General features: G+C 37.8%; 1 protein-coding gene across 3 annotated transcripts in view; it reads left to right on the top strand.

Moving 5' to 3' along the window:
* The window catches only part of TPGS2 (tubulin polyglutamylase complex subunit 2), a 63,036-nt gene that overhangs the window by 21,783 nt on the left and 20,242 nt on the right, over positions 1–21,011 (top strand). The window lies entirely within an intron of this gene.

The raw sequence follows: 21,011 nt of genomic DNA on the forward strand, positions 1-21,011 counted from the left end.
TACAGAGATTGCTGTATCATGTTGATGCCACCTTATTATTTCAGAAACTCGTCAGCAGTTAGATTCTCCCTTCTTGACTTTCTCCCCAAATCCTCCTTCCAAGCCTGATACTCCCTCTTTAATTCACTTTCTGCTTATCTTCCCCATGCCCCACAAAATAAAGACAGCGTGAACCTGGTAGGGAGAAGCCCTCTGAAATTGGCAAATTCTTACCTACAGAAGAGCACTCTCTTTCCGATTGGACAAGAGAGAAATTAAATTGTCAGTAACTCCAAGTCACTTGCCAGGGTAGAGGAGCCACCTTAAAGTGTACTCTGAGCGCCCCACTCTGAAGGAAGGGAATGAAACCCTGGAGGACCAGCCACAGTCTGGGGTGCCCTGTGGTGAGGTCTGCAGCCAGGAAACAGCAGAACCAGGGCCCACAGTAATTTTTATAAGAGTGACAATGCAGGCTTAAGATTTTCATGAACTTGGTCTCTGTGATATTTTGTATGTTTATATTAATATTTCAATGTATGAAAATTTTATTTCACTGATTTTTGTTCTGTGTTTATGAATCCTAAATAATTTTTTCTGTGATGTCATAAAATAATATCAGAATTTCTTCTTTGAGTAAAATAAATACCATAATAAATGTTACAATCATTGCTACTGGAATTCTGCAGCTTAACTTAAAAGATGACCAATGCCACCTTAGCTCTTCTCAACTAGGACTTCATGGAATCCAGGTTAGAAAGGATAGACCATTGTTTTCACACTCCACCACTAGGTGGCACTAGGGACCAACAATCTCAGAGTAGATGCTGGACTTAGCTGGTGACAGAAGGAACAAGGATTTTGTCAGAACACTGAAAGTTGTAGGCTTCCTGTGCTAGGGTTCTGGGGATTGGAGAAAGTCACTCTGTATACACACTTTTTCTCTCTGAGAGCACATAGGATGTGCCATTCAGGAGGCACTAGGAGCAAATCCAGGCAACTTACTAGGTAGGAAAATAAATAAGCTGAGAAGTCTAAGACGGCTTTAGGTTGCACATCTGTGAAATTGGGAACTAGATGGCAAAAGATCAAACAAAATTGATCACAATGTGTATTTTCATTCATAGATCAGGAAAATGAATAACCCATTTCATTAAAATGACAGCTATTGGGAATATAGTAATTTTAAAACGCTGCTTAAAATCACGTGCAAGTTTGAAGTTTTCTTCTCACCTATGTTTCTTGAAGATGCTGTTCTAAAATCTTAATTACCTGCCAAGCTCACACCCTCTCCTGCCTCCGGTGGTTTTTTAGACTGTGTTAGAGATTATTCTTGAGCCTGGATTCAGAGAGTTCGGGTGGCCTCATAGTCACTGAGCTAATGGCAGAATTGGAAAGTAAACTCAGATTGTCCTGCTAGGTTCTAACTTGTGTGCATTGCCTGCCTAGAACTGACCAGCAATTCGATCTAGAGCAGTGTTCAGTATCTCATCTCACAGGGGGTCCAATAAGCCAAAAGTTTTGGGTGAAGTTACTGATACGTTCCCCTTCTGTCTATATAACCATGATAAAAATCCAGCCCGAAGGGTTCAGGAAAGGAAGTGAAGAACCTGTTCTTCTGTCTGCTCCAGGGGCTTCATTGGCTAGAGAAGACAATCAGGCATGTGCACAGATGTGAGTTACTTGGAACTTGAGGGTGTGCTCCTGGGACCTCTTGAAAGGATACTAAACTATTTCTTTATTCTTTTCCGTTACCAGATTGGATGATTTGCTATCCATATGAGACAGTTGTTCATGTCCTGTTGTACATTTTTACTTTCTAAGAACTTTCAGAACTCTTAGGTTTATTTCATTAAATGTTCTAGAAGTCTATACTCTTTGAAGATATTCTCATTTATCCAATAATTTGTTTCGGAAGGTAATTTAGGAGCATGGGTCTGGAATTTATGGCAGTGATCGTTTTCCTTCAATATCATCAGAACTTTGCCCAGATTTTCCTCTCAAACGTTGTTCCTTCTAATCTTCCTCCTCAGCTGCTCCTTTAGGTTTTTCTCCAGCTAACCTCTCTGCCTGGAGGCATTGTCCAAACCAAGCAGGTACCTACACTGTCTTATCTGATAAGGCAAAACAGAGATCCAACTGGTGACTGTCCTGTAGACTCACCCTCTCTAACAGAGTTGTTTTTGTTTTAAATGTTAGTGAGATATAATTGACATACATTATTGTGTTAGTTTTAGAGGTAGAACATAATAGTTTGAGAGAGATATATATGTAATAATTGATATATATATCCACACACATAATGATTATCATAATCATACCATAACTTGCATCACCACACATACTTCTGTTTTACTTTTCTTATAATGAGAATTCTTAAGATTAACACTCCTAGCAACTTCTCAAATACGCAGTACAATATTGTCAACTGCAGTCCCCTTGCTGTATTTTATATCCCCCGACTTATTTATAACAGGAAATTTGTCCTTTTTGACTCATTTTTGCCCACGCCTCACCAAGCTAGGAGTTTGCTTGTTTGTTTAGATTCCACACGTGAGTGAAGTCATGCAGTATTTGTCTGATTTTTTCACATAGCATAATGCCATTGAAATGCAGCCACGTTGTCACAAATGGCAAGATTTCATTCTTTTTATGGCTGAATTATATTCCATTCATTATGTTGAGGTATGTTCTCTCCCTACTCACTTTGTTGAAAGTTTTTATTATAAATATATATTGAATTTTGTCAAATGCTTTTTCTGAAACTACTGAGATGATCATATGATTTTTATACTTAATTTTGTTAATGTGATGTATCACATTAATTTTTCAACATTGAACGATCCTTTCATGTCTGGAATAATCCTGCTTGATCATAGTGTGTGACCCTTTTATGTATTGTTGGTTTTGGTTTGCTAATACTTGGTTGAGAATTTTTGCATCTATGTTCAGCAGGATTATTGGCCTGTGATTTTCTTTTCTTATAGTGCCTGTGTCTAGTTTTGGTTGTAAAGTAATGCCAGCCTCATAAAATGAGTTTGGAATTGTTTGAGAAGGAGTTGTATTAATAATTGTTTAAATGTTTGGTAGAATTCAGTTATGAAGCCATCTAGTCCCAGACTTTTGTTTGGAGGTTTTGGTTACAGATTCAATCTCCTTAATAGTAATTTGCCAGTTTAGATTTTCTGTTTCTTCATGATTCAGTCTTAGTAGGTTGAATGTTTCTAGGAATTTGTCCATTCTAGGTTTTCCAGTTTGTTGGTATATAATTACTTGCATTAGTTTTTCTCATCCTTTGTATTTCTGTGGTATCTCTTATAATGTCTTCTTTTTCATTTCTGATATGAGTCCTCTTTTTGTCTTGGGAATTCTAGCTAAAGGTTTATCTTTTTTTTTTTTTAAGAAGCTCTTAGTTTCACTGATATTTTCTGTCATCCTCTTATTCTTTATTTCATTTATTTTTGCTCTAATCTGCTATTTCCTTCCTTTTCTTAATTTTGGCTTAGTTCATCTTTTTCTAGTTCTTGAGATGTAAATTTAGATTGCTTATTATAGGTCTTTTTTATTTCTTATATAGGCTTTTCTCATTATAACCTCCCTCATAGACCTACTTTTGCTAAATTCCTACATTTGGGCATGTTGTATTTCCATTTTCATTTGTCACAAGATATTTTTTATTTCTCTTTTTATTTCTTTTTTGAGCCATTGGTGGTTCTGAGCAAGTTGTTTAATTTCTGCATATTTGTGAACTTTCCAGTTTTTATCTAATTGATTTTTAGCTTCATACCATTGTGATTAGAAAGATATTTGATAGGATTTCTGTCTTTTTAAATTTATTAAGACTTGTTTTGGGGCCTAAAATATGATCTGTCCTGAAGAATGTTCCATGTGCGCTTGAGAAAAATGTGTATTCTGCTTGTGGATGTAATGTTCTGTGTCTATTAAGTTCATCTGGTCTAATGTTCATTTAAGTCCAGTGTCTATTGATTTGCTATCTGGATAATCTATTCATTGATGAAAGTGGGTATTGAAGACTCCTATTATTATTGTATTGGTGTCTGTTTCTCCCTTTAGACTTACTAATAATTTGATTTATATATTTAAGTGCTCCTATATTTGGTGCATAAATATCCTCGTGTTGTTTCCTAGTACAGTCTTTGTCTTAAAACTTTGTTTCCTAGTCCAGTCTTTGTCTGAAAGTATATTTACCTTGCTGATAACAGGTAAAGCTACCTCTGTTTTTATTATTTCTGTTTGCATGAAATGTTTGTTTCCATCCCTTCACTTGGAATCTCTGTGTGTCCTTAAAGCTGAATTTAGTCTCATGTAGGCAGCATACAGTTGGGCTTGTTTTTAAATCCAGTTAACCACTATGTCTTTTTTTTCTTTAATAGTTGACATACAGTATTGTATTAGTTTTAGGTGTGTAATGTAATGATTTGAAATTCATATATATTATGAGATGATCACCACGATAAGTTCTCTTTACCATCTGTCGTTATACAAAGTTGCTACAGTATTATTGACTGTATTCCCTAATGTCCTGTGCATCCTTATGATTTATTTGTTATACCTATAAGTTGTACCTCTATACCTTTTACCTATTTTTTCCATTCCTTACTCCCCTCCTCTCTGGCAATTACCAATTTGTTCTCTGCATTTATGAGTCTGTTTCTATTTTGTTTTGTTCATTTTCTTTTATTTTTTAGATTCCATATATAAATGAAATCATATGGTATTTGTTTTTCTCTGATTTATTTCACTTAGTATAATTTCCCTTTAGGTCTATCTATTTTGTTGCAAATGGTAAGATTTCATTCTTTCCTATGGCTGAATAATGCTCCACTGTATTTACTTTTAATTGAATTATTTGGGGCTTTTTGGGGTTCAATTGTATGTATGTAATATCCAAAATTTATGGATTTGGGATATTAACCCCTTACTGGATATATCATTTGCAAATATTATCTCCCTTTTCTTTTTGTTGATGTTTTCCTTTGCTGTTCATTTTTTTAGTTTGATGTAGTCCTATTTTGTTTATTTTTGTTTTATTGCTCTTGTCTGAGGAAATAGATCCAAAATATTGTGGCTGAGACCAATGTCCAAGAGTTTCCATGTGTTTTCTTTTAAGACTCTTACAGTTTCGGGTCTTACATTTAAGTCTTTAATCCATTTTGAGGTAAATTCTGTGGATGGTGTGAGAAAGTGGTTCAGTTCCATTGTTTTGCATGTGGCTGTCCAGTTTTCCCAGCAGCATTTGTTGAAGAGACTCTTCTCCCCATTGTGTATTCTTTCCACCTTTGTTGTAGACCCATACAGGTATGGGTCTGTTTCTGGGCTCTCTATTCTCGTTCTATTGGTCTGTGTGTCTGCTTTTGTGCCAGTATCCTATGGTTTGGATTACTATAGCTTTTTGTATAGTTTGCACTCCGGGAGTGTGATACCTCCCACTTTGTTATTTCTCAAGATTGCTTTGGTTATTTGGGGTCTTTTGTGGTTCCATACAGATTTTAGGATTGTTTGTTTTAGTTCTGTGAAAAATCCCATTGGTATTTTTATAGAAATTGTATCAAATCTGTAGATTTCTTTGCATCATTTGGACATTTTAGCAATACTAATTTTCTGATCCATTAGCATGGTATCTTTCCATTTACTTCTGTCATCTTCAGTTATTTTAATCAGTGTTAGATAGTTTTCAGAGTATGGGTCATTCACCTCCTTTGTTTATTTTTAGGTATTCTTTTTGATGTAATTGCATATGGGATTGTTTTTTAAATTTCTCTTCCTGATTGGTAGTAGTGTATTGAAATTCCTTTATCTTAATTTTGTACCTTGCAACTTCACTGAATTTATTTATCATGTCTAATGGTTTTGGGGGGCAGTCTTTAAAGTTTGGTGTAGACAGTATCATGTCATCTGCAAATAGTTCAGTTTTACATATTTCTTATCAACTTTAGATGCTTTTTATTTCTTTTGTTGTTGGATTTCAAGTACTATGTTGAACAAAAGTGTCAAGAGCAGGGATTCTTGACTCATTCCTGAGTTTAGAGGAAAAGATTTCAGCATTTTACTATTAGTGTGATGCTTGCTCTGGGTTATACATGAGCATAATTATGTTGAGGTGTGTTTCCTCTATACCCACTTTCTTGAGAGTTTTTATCATAAATGAATGTTGAATTTTGTCAGGCTCTTCTTTTGCATCTTCTGAGATGATCATATGAGTTTTATCCTTCATTTTGTTAACATGGTATAACACTTTGGTTGATTTATGGATATCAAACTACCCTTTCATCCCTGGAATAAATCCCACATGATCATGGCATATGATCCTTTAAATGTATCATTGAATTCAGTTTGCCATCTTTTGTCAAAGATTTTTGTGTCTGTGTTCATTAGGAAATTTATCTGGTTTGGGTGTCAGGGTCTTGTACAATGAATTAGGAACTGTTCTTGCCTCTTCTAACTTTTTTGAAATAGTTTGAGAAGTGTAGGTATTGGGTATTAACTCTCCTTTAACTGTTTGGTAGCATTCACCTGCCATCTGGTTCTGGAGTTTTGTTTGCAGTGAGGCTTTTTATTACTGATTCAATTTTATTACTGGTTACTGCTGAGTTTTTCTCTATCTTCCGGATTCACTCTTGGAAGATTTTATGTTTCTAGGAATATATCCATTTCTTCTAGATTGTCCAATTTGCTGGCATGTAATTGTTTATGGTAATATTTTGTAATCCTTTGTATTTCTGTGGTTTCAGCTGTAATTTCTCTTTCATTTTTTAAATTTGGTCCCTCTATTTTCCTTTGATGATTCTCACTAAAGGTATATCAATTTATCCTTTCAAAGAATGAGGTATAGGTTTCAGTTATCTTTATAATTTTTTTCTTTTTTAGACTATTTCATTAATTTTAGATCCAGTCTTTATTACTTTCTTCCTTCTACTATATTTGACCTTCATTTGTTCTTTTTCCACTTCCTTTAGGTATAAAGTTAGACTGTTTATTTGAGATTTTTTCTTGTTTCTTGAGTTAGGTCTCCATCATCATAAGCTTCCTTCTTACATCAGTTTTTGCTACATCTCATGTATTTTGGAATGTTGTGTTTTCATTTTTATTAGTTACAAAGTATTTTTTGATTTCCTTTTTGAGTTCTTTGTTGGTTGTGTACTATAGGGGTGTTTGGCCTTCCATGTGTTTGTGTTTTCCTTATAACTGATTTCTAGTTTTATATCATAGTTGTTTTAAAAGATGCTTGATATGATTTTAGTCTTCCCAAATTTTTGAGATTGGTTTTTGTGGCCTAACATGTGATTTGTCCTGAAGAATGTTTCATGTGCACTTAAAAAGCATGTGTATCCTCTGTTTTTAGATGGAATGTTCTGTATGTATCTATTAAGTCCATCTGGTCTAATGTGTCATTTAAGGCCACTGTTCTATTGATTTTCTTTCTGGCTGATATATCCACTGATGCATGTGAGGGTGTTAAAACCCCCTAATATTGTATTACTGTCTATTTTTCCCTTTAGGTCTGTTAATATTTCCTTTACATGATTAAGTTCTCCCATGTTGGGCACATAGATATTTGCAGTTGTATCTTGTTGGATCTTTATCATTATGTAATCTTCTTTTTCTCTTTTTACAATCTCTGTTTTAAAGTCTATTTTCTTTGATTCAAGTATTGATACCCCAGCTTTTATTTTCATTTCCATTTAAATGGAATATCTTTTACCATCCCTTCATTTTCAGTCCATGTGTGTCCTTAGGTCTGAAATGAGACTCCTATAGGCAGCATATACAGGAGTCTTGTTGTTGTTGGTTTTGAATCTATCCAGCTGCTGTATGTCTTTTGATTGGAACATTTAGTTGATTTACATTTAAAGTAATTTTTTAAGTTTTTATCTTAATTTCATTTAGTGAACATACAGTTTTATTAGTTTCAGGTGTACAGTATAGTGATTCAGCACTTGTATACATCACTCAATGCTTATCACAAGTGCACTTCTTAATCATCATCTATTTCACTCATCCTCCCATCCCCCTCCCCTCTGGTTTTTTATAATTAAGAATCTTTTTCTTGATTTGTCTTTCTCTTTTTTTTCCTCCTTGGATCATCTGTTTTGTTTCTTAAATTCCACATATGAGTGAAATCATATGGTATTTGTCTTTCTCTGACTCACTTATTTTGTTATGATATGTTCTAGCTCCATCCATGTCATTGCAAATAGAAAGATTTCATTCTTTTTTATGACTTAATAGTGTCTACCTATATTCATATATAGATAGATAGATAGATAGATTCATATACACACACACACACACATCCTGTATCTTTATCCATTCGTCAATCGATGGACACTTGGGCTGCTGTCTTATCATGACTATTGTAAATAATACTGCTATATAAATGTGGGGGTTTATGTATCCCTTTGAATTAGTGTTTTTTGTTTTTTGTGTTTTTTTTAATTATTTGGGTAAATATCCAATAGTGTGATTGCTGGATTGTAGGCTAGTTCCATTTTTAACTTTTCAGGGAACCTCCATACTGTTTTCCCCAGTGGCTATACCAGTTTGGATTCCCACTACCAGTATTCCACATTCTCACCAACACCTCTTGTTTCTTGTGGTATTAATTATATATATATATATATATATATATATATATATATATATATATATATTTTTTTTTTTTTTTTTTTTTAAATTTAAAGATTTTATTTATTTGTCAGAGAGGAGGAAGCAGGCTTCCTGCTGAGCAGAGAGCCTGATGCAGGGCTCGATCCCAGGACCCTGGGACCATGACCTGAGCCAAAGGCAGGGGCTTTAACCCACTGAACCATCCAGGCACCCCTGTTTTCAGCTTTTTGAGGAACCTCCATACTGTTTTCCAGAGTGGCCGCACCAGCTTGCATTCCCAACAGTAGTGTAGGAGGGTTCACCATTCTCTACATCCTCGCCAGCATCTGTCATTTCCTGACTTGTTGATTTTAGCCATCTGACTGGTGTGAGGTGGTATCTCATTGAGGATTTGATTTGTATTTCCCTGATGTTGAGTGATACTGAGCAATTTTTCATGGGTATTTTGGCCATTTGTATATCTTCTTTGCAGAAATGTCTGTTCATGTCTTCTGCCCATTTCTTGATTGGATTATTTCTTCCTTGGGTGTTGAGTTCTTTATAGATTTTGGATACCAGCCCTTTATCTGATATGTTATTTGCGGATATCTTCTCCCATTCTGTTGTTTGTCTTTTGGTATTGTTTACTGTTTCCTTTGCTGTGAAAAAGCTTTGATCTTGAGAAGTCCCAATAGTTCATTTTTGCCCTTGCTTCCCCTGCCTTTGGCAATGTGTCTAGGAAGAAGTTACTGTGGCGGAGGTCGAAGAGTTTGCTGCCTGTGTTCTTCTCAAAGATTTTGATGGATTTCTGTCTCAAATTTAGGTCCTTCATCCATTTTGAGTCTATTTTTGTGTGTGGTGTAAAGAAATGGTCCAGTTTCATTCTTTGCTTGTGGCTGTCCAATTTTCCCAAAACCATTTGTTGAAGAGACTGTCTTTTTTCTGTTGGACATTCTTTCCTGCTTTGTTGAAGATTAGTTGGCCATAGAGTTGAGGATCCATTTCCTGGGTCTCTATTCTGTTCCATTGATCTCTGTGTCTTTTTTTGTTCCAGTACCTACTGTCTTGATGATTACAGCTTTGTAATATAGTTTGAAGTCCAGAATTGTGATTCTATTAGCTTTGACGGATTTTCTTTTTCAACACTCCTCTGGCTGTTGGTGTTCTTTTCTGATTCCATACAAATTTTAGGATTGTTCTATTTCTTTGAAAAAGTTGATGGTATTTTGATAGGATTTCATTAAATATGTAGATTGTGCTAGATAGCGTAGACATTTTCACAATATTTGTTCTTTCCAACCCATGAGCTTGGAACGTTTTTCCATTTCTTTATGTCTTCCTCAATTTCTTTCCTGAGTATTCTGTAGTTCTCTGAGTACAGATTCTTTACCCCTTTGATTAGATTTATTCCTAGGTATCTCATGGTTGTGGGTGCAATTGTAAATGGGATTGACTCCTTAATATCACTTTCTTTTTTTTTTTTTTAATAAAGACTTTATTTATTTATTTATTTGCCAGAAAGCGAGAGCACAAACAGAGGAAATGACAGCAGAGAGAGAGAGGGAAGCAGGCTCCCGTTGAGCAGAGAGCCCAATATGGGACTCGATCCCAGGACCCTGAGACCATGACCTGAGCTGAAAGCAGAGGCTTAACCCTCTGAGCCACCCAGGCACCCCTTAATATCACTTTCTTCTGTCTTGTTTTTGGTGTGTAGACACGGAACTATTTATGTGCATTGATTTTTCTGCCACTTTACTGAATTCCTATATGAGTTCTAGCAGTTTTGGGATGGAGTGCTTTAGGTTTTCCACATAAAGTATCATATTATCTACAAAAACTGAGAATTTGACTACTTCTTTGCTGATTTGGATGCCTTTTATTGCTTTTTGTTGTCTGATTGCTGAGGCTAGGACTTCTAGTACTATGTTGAATAGCAGTGGTGATTGTTAACATTCCTGCCATGTTCCTGACCTTAGGGGGAAAAGTCTGTTTTTCTCCATTGAGAACTGATGTTCACTGTGGGTTTTTCATTAATGGCTTTTATGATATTGAGGTATATACCCTCTATCCCTACACTGTGAAGAGTTTTAGTCAAGAAAAGATGCTGTACTTTGTCAAGTGCTTTTACTGTATCTATTGAGATATCTTATGGTTCTTATTCTTTCTTTTATTAATGTATTGTATCACATTGATTGATTTATAGGTATTGAACCAACCTTACAGCCCAGGAATAAATCCCACTTGCTCATAGTGAATAATCCTTTTAATGTATTGTTGGATCCTATTGGCTAGTGTTTTGGTGAGAATTTTTGCATCCGTGTTCATCAGGGATATTGGTCTGTAATTCTCCTTTTTGATGGGGTCTTTGTCTGGTTTGGGGATCAAGGTAATATTGGCCTCATAAAATGAGTTTGGAAGTTCTCCTTCCATTTCTATTTTTTTGGAACAGTTTCAGGAGAATAGGTATTAATTCTTCTTTAAATGTTTGGTAGAATTCCCCTAGAAAGCCATCTGGCCCTGGGCTCTTGTTTTTTGGGAGATTTTTGATGACTGCTTCAACCTCCTTACTGATTATGGGTTTGTTCAGATTTTCTGTTTCTTCCTGGCTTAGTTTTGGTAGTTTATATGTCTCCAGCATTGCATCCACTTCTAGATTGTCTGATTTGCTGGCAAGTAGTTGCTCATCATATTTTATTATAATTGTTTGTATTTCTTCAGTCTTGGTTATGATCTTTCCTCTTTCATTCAGGATTTTATTAATTTGGGTCCTTTCTCTCTTCTTTTTGATAAGTCTGGCCAGGGGTTTATCAGTCTTATTAATTCTTTCAGAGAACCAGTTCCAAGTTTCATTGATCCGCTCTACTATTCTTTTGGTTTCTATTTCAATGATTTCTGCTCTGATCTTTACTGTTTCTCTTCTGTTGTTGGGTTTAGGGTTTTTTGGCTGTTCTTTCTCCAGCTCCTTTAGGTGTAGGGTTAGGTTGTGTATTTGAGACTTTTCCTGTTTCTTGAGGAAGGCTTGTATTGCTATATACTTTCCTCTTAGGACTGCTTTTGCTACATCCCAAAGATTTTGAACAGCTGTGATACCATTTTCATTTGTTTCCCTGCATTTTTTTAATTTGTCTTTTATTTCCTGGTTAACCCATTCATTCTTTAGTAGGATGCTCTTTAGCCTCCATGTATTTGAGTTCTTTCCAACTTCCCTCTTGTGATTGTGTTCTAGTTTCAAAGCACTGTGGTCCAAAAATATGCAGGGAATAATCCCAGTTTTTCTTACCGGTTGAGACCTGATTTGTGACCCAGGATGTGATCTATTCTGGAGAATGTTCCACATGCATTAGAGAAGAATGTGTATTCTCTTGCTTTGGGGTGGAATGTTCTGAATATATCTGTGAAATTCATCTAGTCCAGTGTGTCATTTAAAGACTTTTATTTCCTTGTTGATCTTCTGCTTATATGATCTGTTCATTTCAGTAAGGGGGATGTTAAAGTCCCCTATGATTATTGAATTATTGTCAATGTGTTTCTTTGATTTTGTTATTAATTGGTTCATATAATTGGCGGCTCCCATGTTAGGGGCATAGATATTTAAAATTGTTAGGTCATCTTGCTGGATAGAGCCTTTAATTATGATATACTGTCTTTCCTCTCTCTTATAGTCTTTGGTTTAAAATCTAATTTATCTGATATAAGGATTGCCACCCAAGCTTTCTTTTGATGTCCATTACCATGGTAAATTGTTTTCCACCCCCTCACTTTCAATCTGGAGGTGTCTTTGAGTCTAAAATGAGTCTCTAGCAGACAGCATATTGATGAGCTTTGTTTTTTTGTTTTTTTTTTTTAATCCAATCTGATACCCTGTGTCTTTTGATGGGGCATTTGGCTTATTTACATTCAGGGTAACTATTGAAAGATAAGAATTTAGTTCCATTGTATTGCCTGTAAGGTGACTGTTACTGTATATTGTCTCTGTTCCTTTCTGGTCTATCTTACTTTTAGGCTCCCTCTCTGCTTAGAGGTCCCTTTTCAATATGTCCTGTAGGACTGGTTTGATTTTCACAAATTCTTTTAGGTTTTGTTCATCCTGGAAGCTTTCTATCTCTCATTCTATTTTCAATTACAGCCTAGCGGGATATAGTATTCTTGGCTGCATATTTTTCTCACTTAGTGCTCTGAATATATTATGCCAGTTCTTTCTGGCCTGCCAGGTCTCTGGGATAAGTTTGCTCTCAATCTAATATTTCTACTGTTGTATGTTGCAGACCTCTTGCTGCTTGCAGGATTTTATCTTTGTCTCTGAGACCTGTAAGTTTTACTATGAGACCTGTAAGTTTTACTATTAGCTCTAGGGGTGTTGACCTATTTTTTATTGTTTTTGAGAGGGGTTCTCTGTGCCCCCTGGATTTTGATGCTTGCTCCCTTCCCCAAATTAAGGAAAATTCTCTGCTATATAATTTGCTCCAATATACCTTCTGCCCCTCTTTCTCTTCTTCCGGGATCCCAGTTCTCCCCTCATGGTCCAGTATTTATCTTTCTTGTTCTCAGCATCCTTATTTTCCACCATTTTTATCACTAATTATCTCTTCTGCCTCATTTATCCTAGCAGTTAGAGCTGCCATTTTTTTATTGTACCTCATTAATAACCTTTTTTATTTCAACTTGGTTAGATTTTGATTCTTTTATTTCTCCAGAAAGGGATTCTCTAGTATTCTCTACGTTTTTTTTTTTTTTTTTTCCCAAGCCCAGCTATCTTCTAATCATCATTCTAAACTCTAGTTCTGACATCTTACTAATATCCGTATTGATTAGGTCCCTGGCAATTGGTGCTGCTTCTTGTTCTTTTTTATTTTTGAGGTGGTTTTTTTCCTTTTTATCATTTTGTTCAGAGAAGAATAGATGAATGAGAGAAAAAAAATGCTAAAACGCTCCCAGAAAAATACACAGTAAATAAATCAGAAGAGACCCAAAACCAGGGGGAAAAGAAAAAGAAAAAAAAAAAGAATATGATCAGGCTGGTGAATAGAACAGAACCACATATTAAATTTGGGGTGTATTTTGGTCTGTTAGAAGAAACTGTCCCCAAAATTTTTAAAGAAAAACACGTAAATATATACAAAAATAAGGGCAAATAAGATGAAGGAATATGACTGTAAAGATGAAAATTTAAAAAGATTTTTAAAAAGGAATTGATAAGAAGTTGGTTGAAAAAAGAAAGAAAACAAAACAAAACAAAAAAGAGAATGTGGACAGGCAGTAGACTAGAACAAAGCCATACACTATATTTAGGGTATATTTTGATCTGCTGGAAGAAACTGTATCCAAAATTTTTAAAAAAGAAATCATATATATATATATATATATATATATATACACAAAAAAATAAAATTAAATACAGTGAAAGGGTAGAATTTGATGTAAAAGTGAAAATTTAAAAAGATTTTAAAAAACAAATTGATAAGATGTTGGTTGAAAAAGGAAAGATGAAAAATTTAAAAAATAGAAAAAAGTAAAGAAAATTTTAAAAATTAACTTTGAAAGATTAAAGAATCATGAGGGAAAAGCCATGAATTCTATGCACTGTACTCCCCAAGTGCTGGAGTTTTGCAGTTCTTATTGATTGGTAAACTTGGTCTTGGCTGGATGTTCTTGCTGATCTTCTGTGGGAGGGGCCTCTTGCAGTGATTCTCAAATGTCTTTGCTGGAGGCAGAATTGCACCGCCCTTGCCAGGGGCTGGGTTAAGTAATTTGTTCAGCTTTGCTCTGTAGCTTTTGTTCCCTGAAAGCTTTCCATATAGCTTTGGAGGACAAGAATGAAAACAGTGGCCTCCCAATCTCTAGCCTCTGAAGAGCAGAGAACTCGGGGCCCACTAGCGGTCAGTCAGTTCTGTCTCCCTGGTTTCCGGCTGCACTCCGTGTTCACCCAGCCTGTGACTGAGCATTTCTGTCTGGCACATGACCCCATTTGGAGTTTTCAAACTCAGCAGATTCCTGCAGTACACACCCATGCTGCTCCTCCCTGGGGAGGGAAGGGGTGTCTCCCCAGATCTGCCACTTGTTGGATCCCTGCACAAAGAATAGTGGCCCAGCTGTGCCATGGATCATGGTTTATGGAACCCCAAACTGAGAGTCCACTCCTCTGCTCCGTCTTTGCATCCAGGCTCCCCATTCTGATACTCGGGAGCTCTGCCACAATCAGGTACCTCCAGTCTTTCTGTGATCCTGAAGGTCCTGAGACCACACTGTCCCAGCAAGGGTTCCACCCTTAGCCACTGGAGTGATGTCCCTCAGCAGAGCAGACTTCTAAAAGTTCTCATTTTGTGCTTCACTGCTCTATCACTTGCCAGTAGCTGGCTGACAGAGGCTCCCTCCCTCCATGGTCTATCTTCGTAAATATTGTCTCAGATTCACTTCTCCACATGTCCTACCTTCCAGAATGTAGTCGCTTTTCTGTTCATAGGATTGCTACTATTCTTTTCTTAGATCTCCTGTTGAGTTTGTAGGTGTTCAGAACGGTTTGATAACTATCTAGGTGAATTCCTGGGGCCAGATGAAATTTAGGTATCCTACTTTTCTCCACCATCTTGCTCCTCCCCCTCTTGTTAGTCTTTATTTTAAAATTAATTTTGTCTGATGTAAGTGTTGCTACTCCAGCTTTCTTTTGATATCCATTTGCATGATAGATGTTTCTCCATCCCCTCATTTTCAATCTGGCAGTGTTTTTAGGGCTAAAATGAGTTTCTTATAGAGAGCATATTGATGGGTCTTGGTTTTCCACCACTTTGCCCCCCTGTGTTTTTTAATATTTTATTTATTTATTTGACAGAGAGAGAGAGACCACAAGTAGGCAGAGCAGCAAACAGAGAGAGAGGAGGAAGCAGGCTCCCTGCTGAGCAGAGAGCCCGATGCGGGACTCGATCCCAGAACACTGAGATCATGACCTGAGCCGAAGGCAGCGGCTTAACCCACTGAGCCACTCAGGCGCCCTCTTCCTGCTTTTTTTAAAATCACCCCAGTTTGCTAATTTATTGATAATATGTCTTGGCTGGGAACTGCTTTTGTTGATTTTGATGGGAGTTTTCTCTGCCTCCTGGATCTGGATATGTGTTTCCTTTCCCAGATTAGGGAAGTTTTTAGCTATTGTTTTGTCAAACCAATTCTCTTCCCCCTTTTCTCTGTCTTCTTTAAGGACCCCTAAAATATTCATACTATAACTGAGTGATGTAGTCACTGAGTTTCCTAAGTCTATTCTCGTTTTGCATGATTTTTTTTTCTAGTTTGATTATTTTCCATTTCTCTCTTTTCTAGGTCATTAATTTGCTCCTCTGCTTTTTCCAACCTGCTCTTCACCATCAAGTATATTTCTCATTTGATTTATTGAGCCCTTGATCTCTGCTGTTTTCCTTATATCTGTGGTAAGGGTCTCACTGATGTTCTGCACTCTTTTCTCAAGTCCAGTGAGTAACCTTATGGTCATTGCTTTAAATTCTCTATTAGACATGCTACTTATATTGGTTCCACTTAGATTGCTGGCCATGGCCTTGTTTTGTTCTTTCATTAAATTAAATTAAATTTTCTTTCTTCTCATTTTTTCTGCCTCTCTGTATCTATTTCTGTGTTAGGAAGGTCACCTATGTCTTTTGTTCTTGAAAGTAGTGACTTTATGCGTGCCTGGGTGGCTCAGTCAGTTAAGCATTGCCTTCAGCTCAGGTCATGATTCCAAGGTCCGGGATCGAGTCCCACATTGGGTTCCCTGCTCAGTGGGAAACCTGCTTCACCCTCTATCTCTGCCCCTTATGCATGTGCTCTCTCAAATAAATAAAATCTTAAAGAAAAGAGTAGTGACTTCATGAAGAAGAGGTCCTGGTGTGTGTTGCAGTGCAGTCTCTCCTGTTCATCTGAACTTGGCAGTTCAGGAGGATATCCTTTGTGTGTTGCTTATATCCTGCTGTTGTGTCTGAGTCACTTTTATTTTCAGTGTAATTATATGCACTGACTCTGCCTGCTCTGGGCTCTCCGTGCTCACTGTGCTATTAGTGGGACTCGGGCAGTCCAGCTCTGAGGTATATGCCTGCAAGGGAACTTGGTGGCAGGGCAGTGGCATTAGCAAAATTTGCACTGGACCACTAGTTCTATGCCAGATTTGTAGAAGCACTATAGCACCTGAGGGCTGCATGAAAGCTCAGCTACAATGCCAGGGATGGCTGGGTTTACCAGAGGCTGGCAAGTGACAGTAGCTGGGGGCATGCGGCAACTAGGTGGGATGCCTGATGGCAGCTGTGGACCCACTGGCTGCTGGGTGGGAATGTACAAGTTTTACAAACTTTGTCCTGAGCCCAGGGCCAAACCTACCAGGCTTGGAGTGGGCAAGTCCTCAGGAGAACTCGTGAGCATGGCACACTGCTAGCAGATTAGGTACCAAGTGTCTGTGCAGCTCTGCCTCCCACAGATGGTCCTGTGTTTATGCTGGGGAGCACAGGGAGGAAAATGCCACCTACCGTCTCCCTGATTTTCGGAGATGTCCCCCAACATGCTCTGAAATCTGTATAAAGAGATCTGTCTCCCATTTGCTCCTGGTATTGTATAAACTGCTATCTTTATATTGTCTTTCCATGCAGGCTGCTGTCCCTTGCCCTCCTGGCTGGACTGGCTCTACTTGGCTTGTCCCTCTTCTCCCAGTGCTGAGTCAGCTGATTTTTAAAGCTGCCAGCTCTAAGTCCCACTGGTTATACAAACTTACACAGTTAAGCAACTCTGATTTTCAGAGCCAAACTTTATGGGGATTAGGCCTCCCCGAGTGAGCTCTCTGGTATGAGGGTCCATTTCTCTGCCATCTCCCTGCATGGAGCTACCTACCTCCTAAGGGGGTTAAGCCTCCTTCCACCTTTCTCACCTTCCTAACCTTTCAGATGCAGCTTCTTCTCTATATTTTGCTGTGGAGTTTGCTCTGCCAGCCTTTAACCACTCTCTTGTTTATTGACTTGGATGTGGATGATACCTAGTTGTAAACATGAGAGGGATGAACTCAGGGTCCTCCTCCTACACCCTCTTCCCAAGCTCCTTTAAAGTAGTTATTGATATTTACTTACTGCCACAATTGTTTTCTGGTTGTCCTGTAATTCTTTCTTGTTCCTTTCTTCTTTTGCTGTCTTATGATTTGGTGACTTTTTTTGTTTTTTATGTATTAAACATTTTTAGTTTGTGATTATCCTGAGGTTCGCGTATAACACCTGCTGTATGTAGCGATCTATTTTAAGTAGAGGGTTGCTTAGGTTCAAACACATTTTACAAGCACTGCATTTTTATGCCCCTCCCCATTTTTTGTATTTATTTCACAATTTGTATTATTTTGTTTATCCCTTAACTGATTATTGTAGATATAACTGATTTTACTACCATTGCCTTTTAACCTTTATATTAGCTTTATAAGTAGTTGATGTACTACCATCAGTATATCGTTGCTTATACCAGTGAAATTTTTTCCTTAATTTTCACACGCTGTGGCTTCTCTTTTCTATTTAAAGAAGTCCCTTTAACATTTCTTGTAAGGCCAGTGTAGTGGTTATGAACTCCTTTAGTTTTTGCTTGTCTGGAAAACTTTATCTCTACTTAAATGCTGAAGGATAATTTTGCTGGATAGAGTATTCTTGGTTGGCAGTTCCTTTCTTTCCATACTTTGAATATATTGCGCCGTTCCGTTCTGGCTTGCAAAGTTTTTGCTGATAAAATATTCTCCTAGTCTTTTATGGGTTTCCCTTGTAAGTTAAGTTGGGTTTTTTTTCTTGCTGCTTTTAAGAGTCTCCTTTTCCTTAGACAATTCTGTGTCCTGCTGTGGGGCTCTGGGTTCTACTTATTTGGAACTCTGCACTTCCCAGATGTGGGATGTGTCTTTCCTTCTCCAGGTTCGGGAAGTTTTCAGCCATTATTTCTTCAAATAAGTTTTGTGTCCCATTCCCCCTTTCTCTCCTCCCAGGACCCCTTTATGCTAATATTCATCTGCTCTCTGTTCTTTCATAAATCCTTTAAGGTATCGTTACTCTTTTAAATTTTTTCTTTTTGCTGCTCTGATTAAATGAGTTCCACTACCCTGTCTTTGAGTTCACTGACCCCTCTACCACTTCGTCTAGTCGGCTTTGGAACCCCACCATTGTATTTTCCAGTTCAGTCATTGTATTCCTCAGCTCTGGGATGTCTCTGTGTTACTTTTTTATATTGTGTATCTCTTTGTTGAAATTCTCACTTTGTTCATTCATTTCTCTTGAGCTAACATGAGCATATTTGTGATTGCTATTTTGAACTCTTAGGTAAACCACTTATCTCCATTTCATTAAGATCTTTCTGAAGTTTTATCATGTTCTTTTGTTTGGGATGTATTACTCTGTTTCGTTTCTTTTCTTTCTTTCTTTCTTTTTTTCTCTCTACCTTGGTTTCTGTGCATTAGGTAGAATAGCCACTTCTTCCAGTCTGGAAGGCATGGTCTCATGCTGGAGGTGAACCTTGTTCAACCTTGCCCTTACTCTTTGTTGTCTCTCAAACCTTTGTGATTGTCCAGGCAACCTTCTTTGTCCTTAATGACTCCCGGTGGTAGAAGCCTTGCTGAGACCTGTCCTGTTCCAAAGGGGAGGATCTCTTTCAGCACTTAGATAAGGCTGATTGGAAGCTGAGCCCTCAGGCAGCAGCTTTTTAAGTATGTAAATATAGTTGGCCCTTGAACAATGAGGGGGTTAAAAACAACAGCCCTCTGCATAGTGGAAAGTCTACCTATAAGCTGACTCCCCAAAACTTGTTGACTGGAAGCCTTACTGATAACATAAACAGTCAACATGTACTTTGTATGTTTTATGTATCATACACTGGATTCTTACAATAAAGCTAGAGTAAAGAGAATGTTAGTTAAGAAATTGTAAGAGAAAATACATGTACAATACTTTACTGTATTTATTGGAAAAAAAAAAATCCATAGAGGTGGACCTGCACATTTCAAACCTATGCTGTTTAAGGGTCAATTTTATACACCTTTCAGGGGAGACTAGTAAATGAATGTTTCTCTCTGGTCTTTCTACACTAGTAGATAGCCCGTCACGAGCTACCTCTTTGCTTACTGTCCCATTGAAATGATAAACACAAGCCCTGCTGGCCACCGGAGCCAGGCTATTGAGAGTTGTGTCCTCTAGGTAGCAGCCAAAAAAAAGACAGAGTGCCATACATTTACATAGGTCCTTTCACAGAGATGCTGGTGACCCAGAGCATGGCAGAGGGATAGTGCGAACATGATGCCCACAGGCCTCCCGGTTCTGGGCAGAGGACAAACCCTTGGGCCACAGCTTTTAAAAATCTACATCGGCCTTTTTTATGGAAAGACTAGCCTTCCTGTCCGCTGCCTCTGTACTACGCCATGGTGTGGTTCAGGATTTCTTTTCTTCCTGCAGTCTGTGGTCACACTGCTTTGAAAAATGAAGAGATAGACCAGACGAAGTGGTTAGGCAGCAAAACAAGGTTTATTGAGTGATAGTACAAAGCTCCTAAAGAGGGAGGGGAGTTGAGAGGGTTGCCACTGGAGTTTCTAAGTCTAGGGGGTTTTATGGGCTTTGTGATGGGCTATTTGAATCTGATGAACCTTCCATGCACCTGTCTTGCAATCAGGTTTTTGTCCTCTTTCTGTCACAGGGGAAAGGGTGAAGGGCTCCTTCCAGGGTGGTGTAAAATCCTTTAAAGTATAGTTTCCTTTTCGGGGGGTGGAGGGGGCTTGTCCCTGCCTACCTCTCTTCTAACTTATCAGTGGGATAGCAGATTTAGAACTATTTCTTTGTTATAGTCCTGTGGGACCTAGAAATGGAAGGCCCCTGGCCACCAGAACCAAGTAATCAAGGGGTGTCCCTTAGTCAGTAGATACAAAGGCCGGTGTATCAGGTAGGTGCATAGGCTCTTCTCTGGGAGATACTCCTGGCCTGGAGCAAGGCAGAGAGGGTGGAGATGATGCCCTCCAGCCTCCCTGTTCCCTGGGCAGTATTTCTGTTGGCCCCTAGATGTGTGTGAAATTAGGTAATTGTCACTCAGGCGGATGCTGTGAGATAAACAATATGCTTTCACAGAAAGTCTGGGCACTTTCAGTTGGCTGCCTCTACAAAAGGCCCTGGAATGGGAAATCTGCATGCACAAGCCCTTTGAGAACTGTTTCTCAATTTACTTTATAGCCTTGTGGATCTTGTGGAGCCAGCTGCTTTGGCTTTCAAAGCTAGGTATCTGGGGAAATCATCTCTCAGATGCAGATCTTAAAAGGTGGCGTGCCCTGATATAGGGTTCACACCCTTTACTCCTTAGAGAGATCAGGTTTGTGAATTCTCTTCTGGTTGTGTATTGCTGTGACAGTGGTGGGGTTTATGGCGAGTTGTGTCTCAGCCTCTTGAACCCACTTCAATGTGCATTTT

Source organism: Mustela lutreola, chromosome 11 (assembly GCF_030435805.1).
Source record: "Mustela lutreola isolate mMusLut2 chromosome 11, mMusLut2.pri, whole genome shotgun sequence".
NCBI lineage: Eukaryota > Metazoa > Chordata > Mammalia > Carnivora > Mustelidae > Mustela > Mustela lutreola.